Source organism: Camelus ferus, chromosome 6 (genome assembly GCF_009834535.1).
Source record: "Camelus ferus isolate YT-003-E chromosome 6, BCGSAC_Cfer_1.0, whole genome shotgun sequence".
NCBI lineage: Eukaryota > Metazoa > Chordata > Mammalia > Artiodactyla > Camelidae > Camelus > Camelus ferus.
The window spans coordinates 69,921,066-69,935,479 of NC_045701.1; positions in this window are offsets into that span (position 1 = coordinate 69,921,066).

The window sequence follows — 14,414 nt, forward strand, 5'->3', positions numbered from 1 at the left end:
CCTCCCTTTCACAGGGGTTCATGGCCCCTACTTGGCCTTGGCCTTCCTCTGTTTCTCCCCTCCCTACACTGGCTTGCTCCATGGCTGGGCTGCATACAGAATTACTAATCAAAAGGATAATAAAAAAACCAGTGAAGCAAAAGCTGCATATAAATTCTAAATACTAATGTTGATAATTATATGCTGTTGCCTGGTGGGAAAACTTGAAGAAAGGCTATTGGCCTGGGCACCAAGAGACCCAAGTTCTAGTCTGATCTTTGCCATGAATTGGCTATGAGACCTTAGGCAGTCACCTAATCTCCCTGGGCCTTTGCTTCCTTGGGATTCCAAGCCTCTTCCACAGCTTTGAAGAAACTGTATGGGCAGTCAGCACCTTGTGAAACTTGTGATAGAGAATGGTGGACCAACACAGTAGTAGAAGTTTCTTTTAGGGAAATTACCTTTAATCCTTCACAAGATATAGGGGGTGGCTCAGGAACTGAAAAATCTATAACTATGCAAAGTTTCCATTCCATTTTCCATTCCCTTCTTTTCTCGACTGAGCATTTCCTGCTCTGTAATCATGGTCAGCTTCCCTGCTAGACCCTGAAAATACAAAATATAAGACATTGTCCAGGACCTTGAAGGAGTTGCCATGAAGGGGTGAGGTAGATAGACATGTTAACCAATAATTCGAACACACTGAAATAAATGCTATCATAGAGTAAGTAAAAAGAGCACAGAGAAGGAAACTGTCTGGGGTAGTCCCAGGAGGCTTCCTGGAGGAGGTGACATTTGAACTGAATTTTATTAAAGGATGAGATACTCATCAGGCAGGCCAGGAGAGGATGCAATTCTGGGTAGAAAGGCTGGAGTGAAGAGATGAGGCCGGAGAACTGATGAGGAAGCTACAGCAGAGTCCAGGAAAGAAATGGTGAGAATGTGAAAAAGGCAGACTCAGCAGGATGGGGAGCAAGGAATGGGTTTGAGACACTTCTGGAAGAGAACAGAGTGGAGAGGTTGGTTGTGGGGAAAGGGGCAAGGCATCAAGGGTAACACTGGGGCCTCCTGCTCCTGGAAAGCTGATGTTACCTACGAGAGAGTATTGGGAGGGAAGCAGAGATCTCTGCTTACCCTGGGTAAGGCTGCTGAGTGCCATAAACCCCTCAGTTTCTAGGCTTTTACACTGTTTGTTTTAATTTTATTCTTTCTCTAGTGCCTAAGAAATGTCCCCCTACCCACCCCCCCAAATCCCATCTTATCATGATTGTCTCAGGCTTGGAACAGGAGAGCTCAGTGGGACAGAGCAGCCCTGGAAGCCTTCCTGGAGGAGGCAGTAGGTAGCCTAGCTGGGACCAGGGCAAAATCCATAGATAAGGGATGGAGTAGGCACTGGGTGAAAACCTTGGAAGAAAGTCCTTCATTTCTGTTCTGTTTCCCACCTCTCTGACATTCCCAAAACAGAATAACATGATGGGCTCTGTTTCTGTTGGAATCAGCTCTGGTTGCTAATCTCTTTCCACCTGGGGACTGCTCTTCATAAGCTCTTTCATACACAGACTCTTAGCTCTTTCTACAAGGGGTTGATTTCCTCACAGCATTCCCTAAGGAATGTAAATCAGCACCAAGTGTGGGGAGATCTGCTTTACTCACTACATCAATAGGCCACATATTGGAAGAGATGCTCCTCATAAGGGGAAGACAAGCCCCATCCCCATCCCAGTGAGCTCAGTACCACCAAGTCAAGCTCATGGCCAAGGCTACATGGGGTGGGGTGGGGGACCCACAAAGCCCTGGGTGATGGGGTGGGTTGGGTGGTGGTGGAGAGATAGGAAGGCAGAGTGCAGGGACAAGGAGGCCTTTGAGCTGCCCAGCAGCCAAATCCTGCTCCCATGGATATGGCTCCAAGGAGGGGTTCATTTCTGGGCATAAGCATGACTCTGGACGCAAGAAAGAACACTGGAGATCTTCACTGCTTCTAAGTCAGGCCTTTTGGTTAGAGGCAGACCTTCCCCCACTCCTCTACCAGCAACGGGGTCTGTAGTCTATTTCTTAAACTTCTTTGGGGGGTTTTGAAAGTTCATTACCACTGCTGCCCACTTCTCACTATAGGAGATTGTAAAACTGAATTGTAACACACCAATTCATGCCAGGGAAAGAAGATGAAGACAATTCTCAGCACCACTCCTGTGGAACACCCTGCTCTCCCTCCAGGCACAGGCTCACTCAAGCCTGGGAAGGAGAATGGGTGACTTACTGCAACTTCGAGAGGCATAACCAGAGCAGGAGGTGGAGGAATACAGAAACCGCGGACTGCCCCGCTCAGAACTCCATCAGCATCAACTCTGGCATCCGCAGGCTGTCTCGGGGGATGTGAGCATTGGCTCATTGGCAGAGGAACCTGCACTGTTGGCATTTCCCCACTTTTGCAGAGCGGGGATGTGTGGGTGTATATGTATGAGGGTCTGGGGTGGGGGTGGGGGTGGGAATTAGCAACAGTGACAAGCACACTGACCAGGTTTTTCACCTGATGCAATAATGAAAATAAAAATGAGTGCAAGAATAAGAATCCATGGTATTTGCCTTGCACTCTGTAGCTTCTGAAGCATCTGCTCAGCTGTTATCTCATTTGTTCTTCAAAAACATGTATCATTCCCAGGTTACAGATGAGAAAAAGGAGTCCCAGAGAAGTCAAGCAACTTCCAATTTGGAAAAAGCAGTCAGAGTTCAATAGCAGGCCAGAGGAAGAAAGACACAAGACTGATGCATGATTCTGCCTTCCCCTGGAAGCTACAGCCAGCCAGGGGTCTGCAGCGGGGAGGCCTTCTATGCCTTTACCCTGAGCTGAAAAGGTACAGAATGGGCCCCAAACTCCTGCCAGGTCCTGCCTTCAAGGAGTCCTCTGAAGAGCGACATCCAGGACCCGGGACTGCTCGTGTGTGTGTGTGTGTGTGTGTGTGTGTGTGTGTGTGTGTGTGTGTGTGTGTGCTTGCCCCAGGGGTGAATTTCTAAGCTGGGAAAGGAAAGACTTTTCTTCCTCTGTGTGTAGGAAAACACTTTCTTGTGCCTCCCTGCTGCATGTGTCTGTGTGTCTAATGTACTGATGAGAGAAATGACCCTTCACCCCTCGCCAGATCAGGGTCTGGGGAGGCAGGAAGCTGAAAGGCAAAAGAGCTACTGATGCTAAGAAAATGTTCTTAGAGAAGCTGGAGTACTTGTTATATCCTTCAGCTCAGGGTAAGCGAGAGAGACCCATTCTGGGTCCTTGTTCTGTGTGCTTTTACCTTTTAATCCTCAAAATAATTTTAATCAAGGCTCATGAAGGTTAACTTAGTGTGCCAGATTCATATGTTCTGCAAATGACAGGCAAGATTTGAAGCCAGATCTGTCTGATGTCAAAGCTGAGCCTTTAACCCTCTCCTCCCCAGCAGCCCTACTCATCTCCAACATCGTCTGAGGGATTGGGACATTTAATGAGGGAGCAGAAAAAGAAACAAGAGGAAACAACCTCAAAATGTAAAAAGAGCCTCTCCGGTGGAATTAGGATGGCCCATTCTCTGCTAGGTCAGAAACCTGTACTTACCAAACTTGAAGGCCAAGGATTTCCATGTGCTTTTTTCAGTTTGTTTCCTTTTTGTTTTGCCTTGATTTTTCTGATGTTCCTTTTGAAGATCCTGGCCTGACTCAGACGGGCTAAGGGGACCCAGAAGGGAATGGGTGGGGGAAGGAGGAACAGTGGCAATGTAACCCTGGGGGTGAGCAGGGTGTGTCAGCAGAGAGGAAAGTGACAAATTTTAGAATGAAACACTCCAGCTGCTGTTTTCCTCTTCCAGAACACCCACTCCCAAGCGCTCTTCTCTTCTGTTTTGGAAGGGGTGTGTGTGTGTGTGTGTGTGTGTGTGTGTGAGAGAGAGAGAGAGAGAGAGAGAGAGAGAGAGAGAGAGAGAGAGAGAAAGGGAAAGGGACAAAAGATAGGTCCTCAGAGACCAAGCTACTTGCAGTTGTCAGCTTCTTGATCCACCCATGGTCCCAGCAGCATTTGGGGCACCCACATGATCCCTGTCTCTTAGTGAGCACATGTTTGGCTCCATTGTAGCCTCTGTCCCATCTCTTATCCAGTCTTGATACTCGATCCTCTCCCTCTGGCTCCCAAGCCTGTTGTTCCCTGACTACCCCAACACAAGAGCATTCTGCTGTGTCAGTAAGAATGCTTAACAGTGAGGCCAGTGAAGGCACACCTTGCCAGGTTTAGCACTGGAGAACTAAGGAGAGAGAAGTACAACAGATGACAGAAAGAGAGATGGACAGATGGATAGATGAAGAGATTGCTGATAGACTTTACTGAGTGCCTACCATGTGCCAGGAACTGGACTAAGAGCTTAATGAGTATTCTTTCAATGAATCATCTATTAAATCTATGAAGTAGGCATTCACTATACAGTATAAATTGTATCCATTCTCAAATAATTTAATGGGTGCCAAGCACTGTGCTAGATGATTTACTTAGTCTTAACAATAATCCATTTCTTTTGCATTAAGAGAACAATTAACACAGGATTCCTAGCCTTTGCCTGACGGGGGGGGGGGGGGGGGCGGGCTAGTAGAAAAAACAGAAGTCTTGGCATTAGGCAGGTCCAAATGTAAATCATGATAGGTTTGTCAATACAAGTGTGTTCTTTTTTGGAAATCAATTTGGTGCTGTGTATCAGGGGCTAAATTAAATGCACTACTAGGAATTTATCCTAAAGCAATACTAATAGGTAACATTTATTGAGTAAATATTCACACCAGGCATTGTTATAATTGCTTTAGATGAATCATCTTATTTAATTCTAACAACAACCCCACGAAGAAGGTACTTTTATCATCCCTATTGTACAGATGTGAAAACTGAGACATGTAGTTTACCCCAGGATATGTAGCTTGTAGGGGTAGAGCCCAGATTCCAAGCTAGGCAGCCAGCCTCACTCTTCAACTCTACGTCATACTGACTGTATAAACTTTGCACTGCACATAAAACTGGCTATCACAGTACTGATCATTGTTACAGAAAATTTGGAACACAAATAAATGTCCAAAAAACAGGGCACAGGGTAAGCAAATTTAAATACGGGGTAGGCAAATTTAAACAATGTTTTTTAAAAGTTTACAAGACCATGAGGGAAATGCTTATGTTACAATATGAAACAGAAAAAAGTAGGTTACAAAATTGTACATAGAATATAACCACAAGTATGCAAAAAGGCCTAGAAGAGTATCCTAGGAGGAATTAAAGCAAAGTGCTATTAAAGGTTATTTCTGGATGGAGGCAACCATGTGGTTCATTTAAATGTTCCTCTTTTTTCTTTTCTGCATTTTCTAAATTCTCTGCAAAGTACATGCATGACCTTAAAGTTACTTAAAAACTTAAATAAAAACAGATATTTACTGAATTGTATGATTGGTATGTTGGGTGCCCTTTGAAGACCATCTCTCTCTATTTCATCACTCCCAGCAGGGATAATGGTGGGATTGGTGGTGGTGGGGTGACCTCTCCCCCTGGCCTGCGCAGTGGGAGAATTATAGTAAATGAGGTCACATTTCTAAAGGGTTATGTTCTCCTTATAGCTGGGTGGACTGAAGCCCTAGTGATCCTCACAGAAAAAAAAGAAGGCAAAGAAGAAAGCAGCAGGGAGAATGCAGAGAGTGAGAAACATAAGGTCAGGAGGGAAGGAGGGGACAGAGGAGACAGCCTGGGGAGGAAAGGGGAAGTGAGGAAGCAGAGATGGAGCCCCAAAAGGGTCAGGGAGCTGGTGGGGTGAGTGAATGAGTGATGAGGCAAGATAAAGAGTGAGCAGAAAGGAGGATGAGAGAGAGACATAGAGAGAGAGAGAGAAAGAGAGAGAGAAAGGGAGAGAGAAACAGCAACCTGTAAGAGACTGAATTCTTCTCAATGCCAAAGCTCCTGTTAAGCTGCAGTGGGTTGCTCCAATGTTACACAAACACATCCTGCAGTTAAATGATGCTTGCGTCTAAAGAAAGTCTTTCCCTGGGCTTGCAACTTGAATCTCTCTCCCAGCTGCCTGGCTACTCCCCAGTCCTCAAGTCTCCAGGCAAGGAAGCACCTTTCTGGGCTGTAGCCACTGCAGTTTGCCAGGGACAACTAGACCTATCCCTGCTGAAATTCATCCAGCCAGAGCTGGGAGCCTTGGTACAAATGGACATGAGTTATGATATGAACACGGCATTAACACCCAGCTGTCCCAGAACACAGTTTGCAAAGGCTGCCTAAGGCTTTTAGTTTATAGGCACTTAAAAAAAAATCATGGAACATTGTGAGAGCTGCAAGGGTCATCTGTAGAATCCACTGCAGGGAAAGAAATGAGGCCCAGAGAGAAAAGAAGAATTGGCTAAGACCAACAGCTGGCTGGCAGCAGGGGAGTCTGGGCTTCCTGATTCTTTATAAGTAGAAGAATTGTTCATAATATGAGTGAGTGATGTTTTGTGTTTTCACAGGGCTTGCTGTGAATCTAACTACCATTCTTTTACCCTCATAATATGCTCCTGAGATAGGTAACCCAGGAATAAGCTTGACATTTGTGGGTAGAAAAGCAGCTCGGAGGGGCCATGGAATTCTCCCAGTGTCCGTGGGCTGATAAATAAGGTGCTGGGGCTTAAAACTAAATCTTCTCAAGAACGTGAGTGTGGACCACACACTTTCCTCAGGAACCTTCAGCCCCAGGAAGACAGGAGCAATGTCAATCTCTGCAGTTTGCTGGAGCCCTCAGGCAAAATTTCCTGCTTGGGGCAGCCCATCAAGTGTTAGAGGCAGAGAGTGAGTATGTTCAAGTTTCTACTGTAACATTCTGGTTTCTACTGTGAAATCATCTGCATGGCTACAATTCTGATGTGTGAGACCTTAAACCCATTATCACTGATCATCATTGTTGGAGCATTTATTGTTTATAGGGAACAGAGTAGGTTCTGGGGATACACAGAGATGTAAGACTTGGTCCCTGGTCATCAGAAACAAGATGATTTTAACTGTGGACTAAGGCCAAATACATACAAATACAAAAAGGTACTGAGTCTGAGTTCTCAGACAGTGCCTCGCCTCTGCATGTGCTGTTCTAATGCCTTGAAATCCTCTGCGGCACCCACCTGCACATCCCTAAAATCTCAGCTCAAGTGTTTCCTCCTCAAGCATCTTTCCCCAGAATCCTCAACATGGATTGCATTGCCCTTTTCTGGCTTCTTGTAAGATTCTCTATGTTCCTCTGCTACAGCTCTCAGCACACTGTACTTTTTAATCTTACTTGTTTCTTGCTTCCACTTGACTCTGAGCTTCAGGGAGGAGGATAGGGCTATATTTTTCATCCCTGGTAACTAGGCTGTACCTGACATAAGTAGACAATTAATAGATATTTGTCGACTAAACAAAAACAACCATTCTGCTTCTACTGCCTCTAGCATATAAGCTCTAAGGGTCCCTTGCAGCTCTAACATACTGTGACTTTTTACTTGCTGGCGGAGGCATTGTTTTCTTTGAGGCTGGATGTGCCAGCACTTAGTAGTGATGGAAACCAACTCACCACTGCCCCTCTTCTCTTCCACAGGGGCCTAATGATAATCCAAGCATGGACAACATTGGGAGCTGTGACTTACTGCACCTCCTTTTTATTAGAATGACCAGGGCTGGCAGGAGTCCACTGGGAACTTCCTGTCCACGTCTACCAAAGTCTTTGCCTAGTTACCTGGTTGCTGTGCAGATGAGGCTGGGAAAATCCAGTGGCTAGGCAACACAGAACACTCAGGAAAGGAAACCAGCCAGAAGTATTTGCAGATTAGAAAGGCAAGGAAACTTGATGGAAACAAACATTCAAAGTACCTGCCAGGCTTTTAATAATGTCAGAGAAGAGCCAGGAACCAGCTGGAGGAAAAAGATAAGAAACACATTTATTTCCTCTGCCCAGACCACATTAACTACCTCCCCACCCCCACTCCTATACCTTGTGTTTTACTATTAGAAAACAATGGTTGCATTTCTCAGGCATGCTGCATGGGTGACAATCTCTCTCTACATGCAGGAAAACCGAGTCTAAGATGTTACCGAATTTGTTTGGCAGCCACCTTGAGGTGTGTTACTGTCCGTGGTGCTGAGTTTCCGATAGGGCCCGGAGGCCTCTGAGTCTTAGCCAGGTTTGTCTGGCCTCACAGATGACCCAGCCAATGAATGATAGGAAGCAGTGGGACTGTGGACAAGGAAGACTTGAGAGCCTGTCTGGAAAGACAGGCCCTCAATATATTATCTGAAACTCTTGGAGGCAGATGTTTTTCAGAATTCAGAATTTTTCAGACTTTAACAAGGTAATATGATGCATCTACTACATGTTATGTAAAGTCCTTAGTGAGATTTGGGGCAGCACCACTTAATCGAGCACGTTGATATTTTCTTAGAAAAATGTATGACTAATCGTCACAAGTGTGATCAATGAAGATGTTAAATAGCCTCATGGCAGTTCAAGGGCTTCCTTCAAATGAGTCTGTTTGCCTTGGACTCACAAAAAGCTTTTGGTCTTATAGTGTTTTGAATTTCAGAATTTTGGTTAAGGGATTTTGATCCCACAGTGGTTCCAGCCTTGGATTTCATCTTGGGTCAAACTGACCTGCAAAACTTCCTATGGTTGACTAAACTTTCTAAGCTTATACATTTCTTGACTGAGGGTTGGAAGCAGGGGATAGATAAGGAATGAAACTAAACCAAAGAAAAGCAGTTTGAAGTATCTAGTCCTCAAACCTCCCTACCTACAAAAATTCACAAGTGTAATTTTCTTCTCAGGATAAATAGCTAATAATTCTTAAAGTATAGCTGGAGATCCTGGAAGCCTCATGGATGGCACACAGATTGAAAAAATTAAAGGCCATTAGCTCTTCTTTCCACCCACTAGCCTGCTTGTTCCTTGACTCTGGGCAGCCTCACAACTCCTATCACACAAGCATGAGCATAGCTGGAATACCTGTGATGGGGGAAGAATGCTTTGTTATCAGTGTATAAAAGTGGCTACCAGCCCTATTGACTGCTGACTATCTGCCAAGCTCAGTACTAAGTGATTAAACATTCATTATCTCTCTTATCCTTACCACTGTCTGGTAAGGCAGGATTATCCCCATTTCACAGATGAGGAAACTGAGGTTCACAGAGGTCAAATAACCCACCTGGAATCATAAGCAGGTAAATGGTGGAATTAGGGATTTGAACCCTGATCAGATTCCAGGACCTACATTGCTTTACTGCTCTTACTTTGCCTTCATCATCATGTTGGTTTGAATGTGAAAAGGAGGATTAAATTGCTGCTAGTATAGAATCAGTTTTGTTTCTGGTGGGTTTTTAGTTAATCATACTACACAAGTAATAATAGCTCATGAAGTAGAAGAGTAAAGAGTGAAAGGCTGTTTCCTGCTTATGGCCTCCCAGGCCCACATCCAATAGATTAATGGGTTACTGTGTATCCTTCCAAGAGTGTATATGTATTTTTAGTACATGTAGGAGATTATACATAGTCTACTGTGGCTTTTTTTTTACCTTAATAATATATCTTTTCATATCTGAACATACAAAATACCTCATGCTTATTTTATTAAACTAGTTTTTAAAATAAACTGATAAAGGGGGAGGGTATAGCTCAGTAGTAGAATGCTTGCCTAGCATGAACAAGGTCCTGAGTTCAATCCCTAGTAACTCTATCAAAAATAAATAAATTAATTAATTAACAAACAAACCTAATTACCCACCCCCCAAAACCTGATAAAGGTGCTAGGCAAATAGTAGTGAAAGGAATGAATTTCCAATTACTAGACTTTGAAACATGTATGCATGGCTGTTTGTTTTTAAAGGAGCTTAGCATGGTGGTTAAGAGCCTAGGCCTGGAGCATTTGGATTCAAGTCCCCACTCTGTCCTTCAAAATCTCTGTAAATTTGAGTAAATCTTTCTAAACTTCAATTTCTTTATCTGTAAAGTGGGCTTTATCGTGGTAGCTCCCTCATGGAGTTGGATACAGTAGAAGAAATAATGTAGTTATTGAGTTTAGCAGTTTAGTACAGTGTCTGGGACAGAACAAGTCATGTAGTTCAAATCTGAAGCAGCCACACTCCTGTTGCTAGAGCAGATGTCTAGGGATTCCCTCACATTTGCTTGTAGGATAGTTCCTAATTAATAGCACCGAGTTCTTTTATCTTGGAAATTGAGAGTAGGTGGATTCAGGGATCTCTTGCTTTCTGTTCTCTTCTTCCCAATCACAACTTGACCACAGTCAAAAAAGTTTGGAGACCATTGGTCTTGGCAGATGGAATTCTGAACCTTGAACACTAAGCTCCTGCTCTGGGAAAGGAGGCAGGGTTTGTATACAGAATCCAGGATGTAAAGCACTGAGTCTGCAGTTATAAATTCTAACCTTAAATCTGACACCGCTTTGCCCATAAATTTGGAAAGATAGCTTTCTTCTCACCAGAGGATTTCTAAATCCCACCCATCTCCAGGATTCTAGGATTCTGCTCTAGTTTGCAGGATCCTGCTTTTGATTTTCAGGACTATGCAGATGTGGCTGCAGGGAACTGGTGTCCTTAGCAAGCTGGTGGTTGGTCTGGTTTTGGTGTTTGGTCCACTTGGGAAAGCAGAGTGCTGCTTAAGCATTGCAGGCCCTGGAATCAGAAAGGCAGGCTCAAATTTTAACTCAGCTACTTCTTAGCTGCATAATGTACTTAACCTATCTAAGCCTCAATTTCTTCATTGCATAACACAGGGTTAATAATAGTGCCTATCTTTTAAAAAGTACCTACTTTTTTGATTTTTCTTCCTACAAATATTTGTTGAGGGCTCACTGTGAGCCAGGCACACAGTGGGATACAATTATGAGAAACACTAGATGGAACCTACAGTCTAGTGTGGAACACAGAAAATGATTGAATAATAGTACTAATGAATATGAAATTGCAACTGTGAAAAGTGCAGCTAAGAATGGCAACAATTATAAAAACCTATAACAGAGGGAGCTGATGTGATAAGGAATTCTGGGTAGTTCTTCTGGGAAGGTACTTGCATTGAGCACTTACAAATGAGGCTAGCTAACTGGATAAAAGGGGAAATAGAATGTGCAAAAGTCCTGCAGTAGTAGATAAGGAAGAAGACTAGTAAGGTTTTAGGGAAAGGAATAAAAGGGAACCAAGTGAGGGTGAAGAGATAAGCAGAGTCTCACAGTGTTTTGTTTTCATCCAAAATCAGTGGGAGGCCATTGAGGGGTTAAGTAGGGGATTGCTATTATCATTTTCCTTTAGAAGAGATCAGATAACTAAGAATAGGTTTGGAGGAAGATGGTAAAATAAGTTTAGGTACACCAGCTAAGAGGCCACTACTGTGGTCTGGGTGAAATAAGATGGTAGCTTAGAAAGAGGTGGGAGTAGAGGGAGTTAGAGAAAATTAAGCAGATTAGAGAGCTATTTAGGAGACAAAATAAACAGGATGTGGTAATAGATTAGATGGGATGGGGTAGGAGGGGGTAGTGTGGGAGAGGAATTTGTCACAGATGATGCCCAGGTTTCTGATTTGGATGGCTAATGGTGCCACTCTCTAGGAAAGGTACTCCCAATGGAGTGGCAGGTGTTGGGGAAAGAGCCTGTGTGATTTTGGACTTGTTTTATGGTGCCCTTGAGACATTCAAGTTTCGTTGTTCAGCAGCCAGCTGGATCTGTGGGTCTGAACTGGAAATACAAATTTGGGGAAAATTAGCAGAGACAGCAATCGAAGCTGTGCATATGAATGAGATGCCCCAGGAACCAAGTATAGTGTAAAGAGAAGAGCAGGGTCTCAACTTCAAGGAAACTCAACACTTAATTTTGGGTAAGAAGAATGAGCCTGAAAAAGTGACAAGCGGGTGGGGGAAGTGAAACCAAGCCTAGAAATCATGGGTCACAGAAGTGAAGGCACGAATGATTCATGAGAGAAGGAGTGCTCAGCCATGTGGAAAGATGATGAAAGGTCAAGTAAAATAGGAGCGAAAGATGCTCATTGCATTTAACAACACAGAAATCATTGGTGACCTTAGCCAGAGATGTAGATGTGGAGTGACGGGATGGAAGCCAGGGTGGGGGAGAGAGTGGGAAGTGAGGAAATGATCACAGTGAATATAGAACAATGTTTCACAACTGTGAAGGGGAGGAAAGAGATTGGACAGTAGCCTGAGATTCTTGGAAGGTATAAATTATATGATGGGTATAAAATACTTAGGACAGTGTTTTGCCCAGAGTAAACTGGGACTGAGGGTGTTCTCTTTAGAGAAAAAGATATGAGTAGTTTGAAAGACCCAGGTCCCTGACTTTAGTGCTTCCATGTGTCATTAGTGAAGCTTACATTCTAGAACTACAAAGTGGACTCAGGCCTCTTGAAAGGGAGACCTGGAGGACAGCTGGGAAAGGAAGAGATTAAAGCTACTTTCTTCAGGAATCACATGGTCCCAGGGTCAGGGAGGGCAAGCAGAGTCAATAACTGTGGTTAGGGGTGAGGCGTGGGAGAGACAATTTCCCTCTGAAGGTCCAAACCCCCAAAGCAATATCTTTCAGTGTAATTCAGTCAAAATCCATGAAGCTTTCATCAACTACTTTCACTCACTGATGTCCCTTAACTCCTGTAGCACTTAGGGCCCTATATAATTTATTGTTTATGTGAGTCTCTAACAAATCAAACAGATAAAATGATATTTATTAGAAGGAGCTTATTTTATAAGTTCAATGTTTATTTATTATAAGATCAATAAATGAGAAAAAAGAAGCTGTTCTAATAATGTTAAAAAAAAAAAAAGGAAAGAAAGGAAATCAGGAGTTCTATTGGCTTCAGAAGCCAACTTTTTCCTTTATTTTGTTTTGACTATAATTCGACCTTCAAATTCTGATTCATTTAGACCAGTAGCTGCAAATAATAACAGTTTTACCCAACAATGTTAGGAGGTTCTCTAGTTAATCAGAGATGATAGAAGGACATTTATTCTAAAGTTTGCACAAAAATGAGCTAGTCCAGAGAACAAGAGGCTTTTAATGTTTTTTATATATATATATGACAAACTATTTTTGAATATTGTATTAACTCCTTTATTTTATTTACATATTTTATTTGTTCCTCAAAACAACCCTACCAGGTGATTGTTATTATTATTCTCTTTTAATGTGCAAGAAAATTGAGGCTCAGAGAGATTAGGCAGACACAATTGTGTTTATGGAAATGTGAAAGTTTAGATGCACTAAACAAGTCTTCCACTGAAAACAACTAAATATCCTGGATAAAATTTTTTAATACCTCGATGATTTGGCATTAAGAGAGGAAGTAAGAAACCTATGGAGTGAAAGAAGAAATTCAAATAATTGAGAAGACTACTGAAGCTGGCTATAATCCTGAGGATGATAAACTTAGGCTTGAGATTTTATAGTCTCCCAGGGCTCAGAAGACAGGGCCCAAGTGTTTCCAGATTCTTGTAATGTTTGAGAAGAGGGTGAAAAATACTAATTTACATTAGACTTCAATAATTTAAGCATATAGACTTTTTCTAAGATAATCACCAAAAGAATGATAGAGAACATCTTTTCCAAACCAGTACCAGAAACAAAGAGAGTGAAAAAAAAAAATCAATTAATGTGAAAGAAACCAAGAAAAGGCGGTGGTGGTGGGTACTATGAAAGGATGAGACAAATAAAATGTATAGAGAATGATGTGGAAATTAATCCAAATATTGTTATTGCAAGTAAAAGAAATACATGTGGGTTAAATCTCAGCCTAGATTAAAAAACAAAATCTAGCTATATGCTATTTAAAAGAGATATATCCAAAACATAAAAATACAAAAACAAATGGAAAATAATATACTAGGCAAACACAAACATGAAAAACTCTGTTATAGCTCTATTAATAATAGTCAAAATAAAATTTAAGGCAAAAAGAAAAATATGTAATTATAAAAAGTTAGTCATAATGATTAAAAGTTTAACTTGCTAGTCAAACAACAGCAAAAATTCCAAACTTGTATGTTTCTAATTACATAGCCTCAAAAAAGAAAAAAATCACAAAATTGCAAGGAAAACTAGAAAAATCAACTATCATAGTGGGAGATTTTAACACTTTTTTTCAATAATTGAAAAATTAAGCAGACAGAAAGTTCAAGAGAATGTAGGAAATTTGAAAAACAGAAGTAATAATCTTGGTCTAATGGTAAAATGCAGAAGATTTCATCCAAAAATGGGGAATACACCCATAATAAAGCCATATTGTATGATTTGTAACATAGATATCAATAAAATGTATGACAATAATAGTACAGAAGCCAGGAGTTGGTAAACACAAGTATATTTATATATACTACATATTGCAAGGTTCTTATACTCCATGTGAAGTGGTATAATATCACTTGGAGATAGA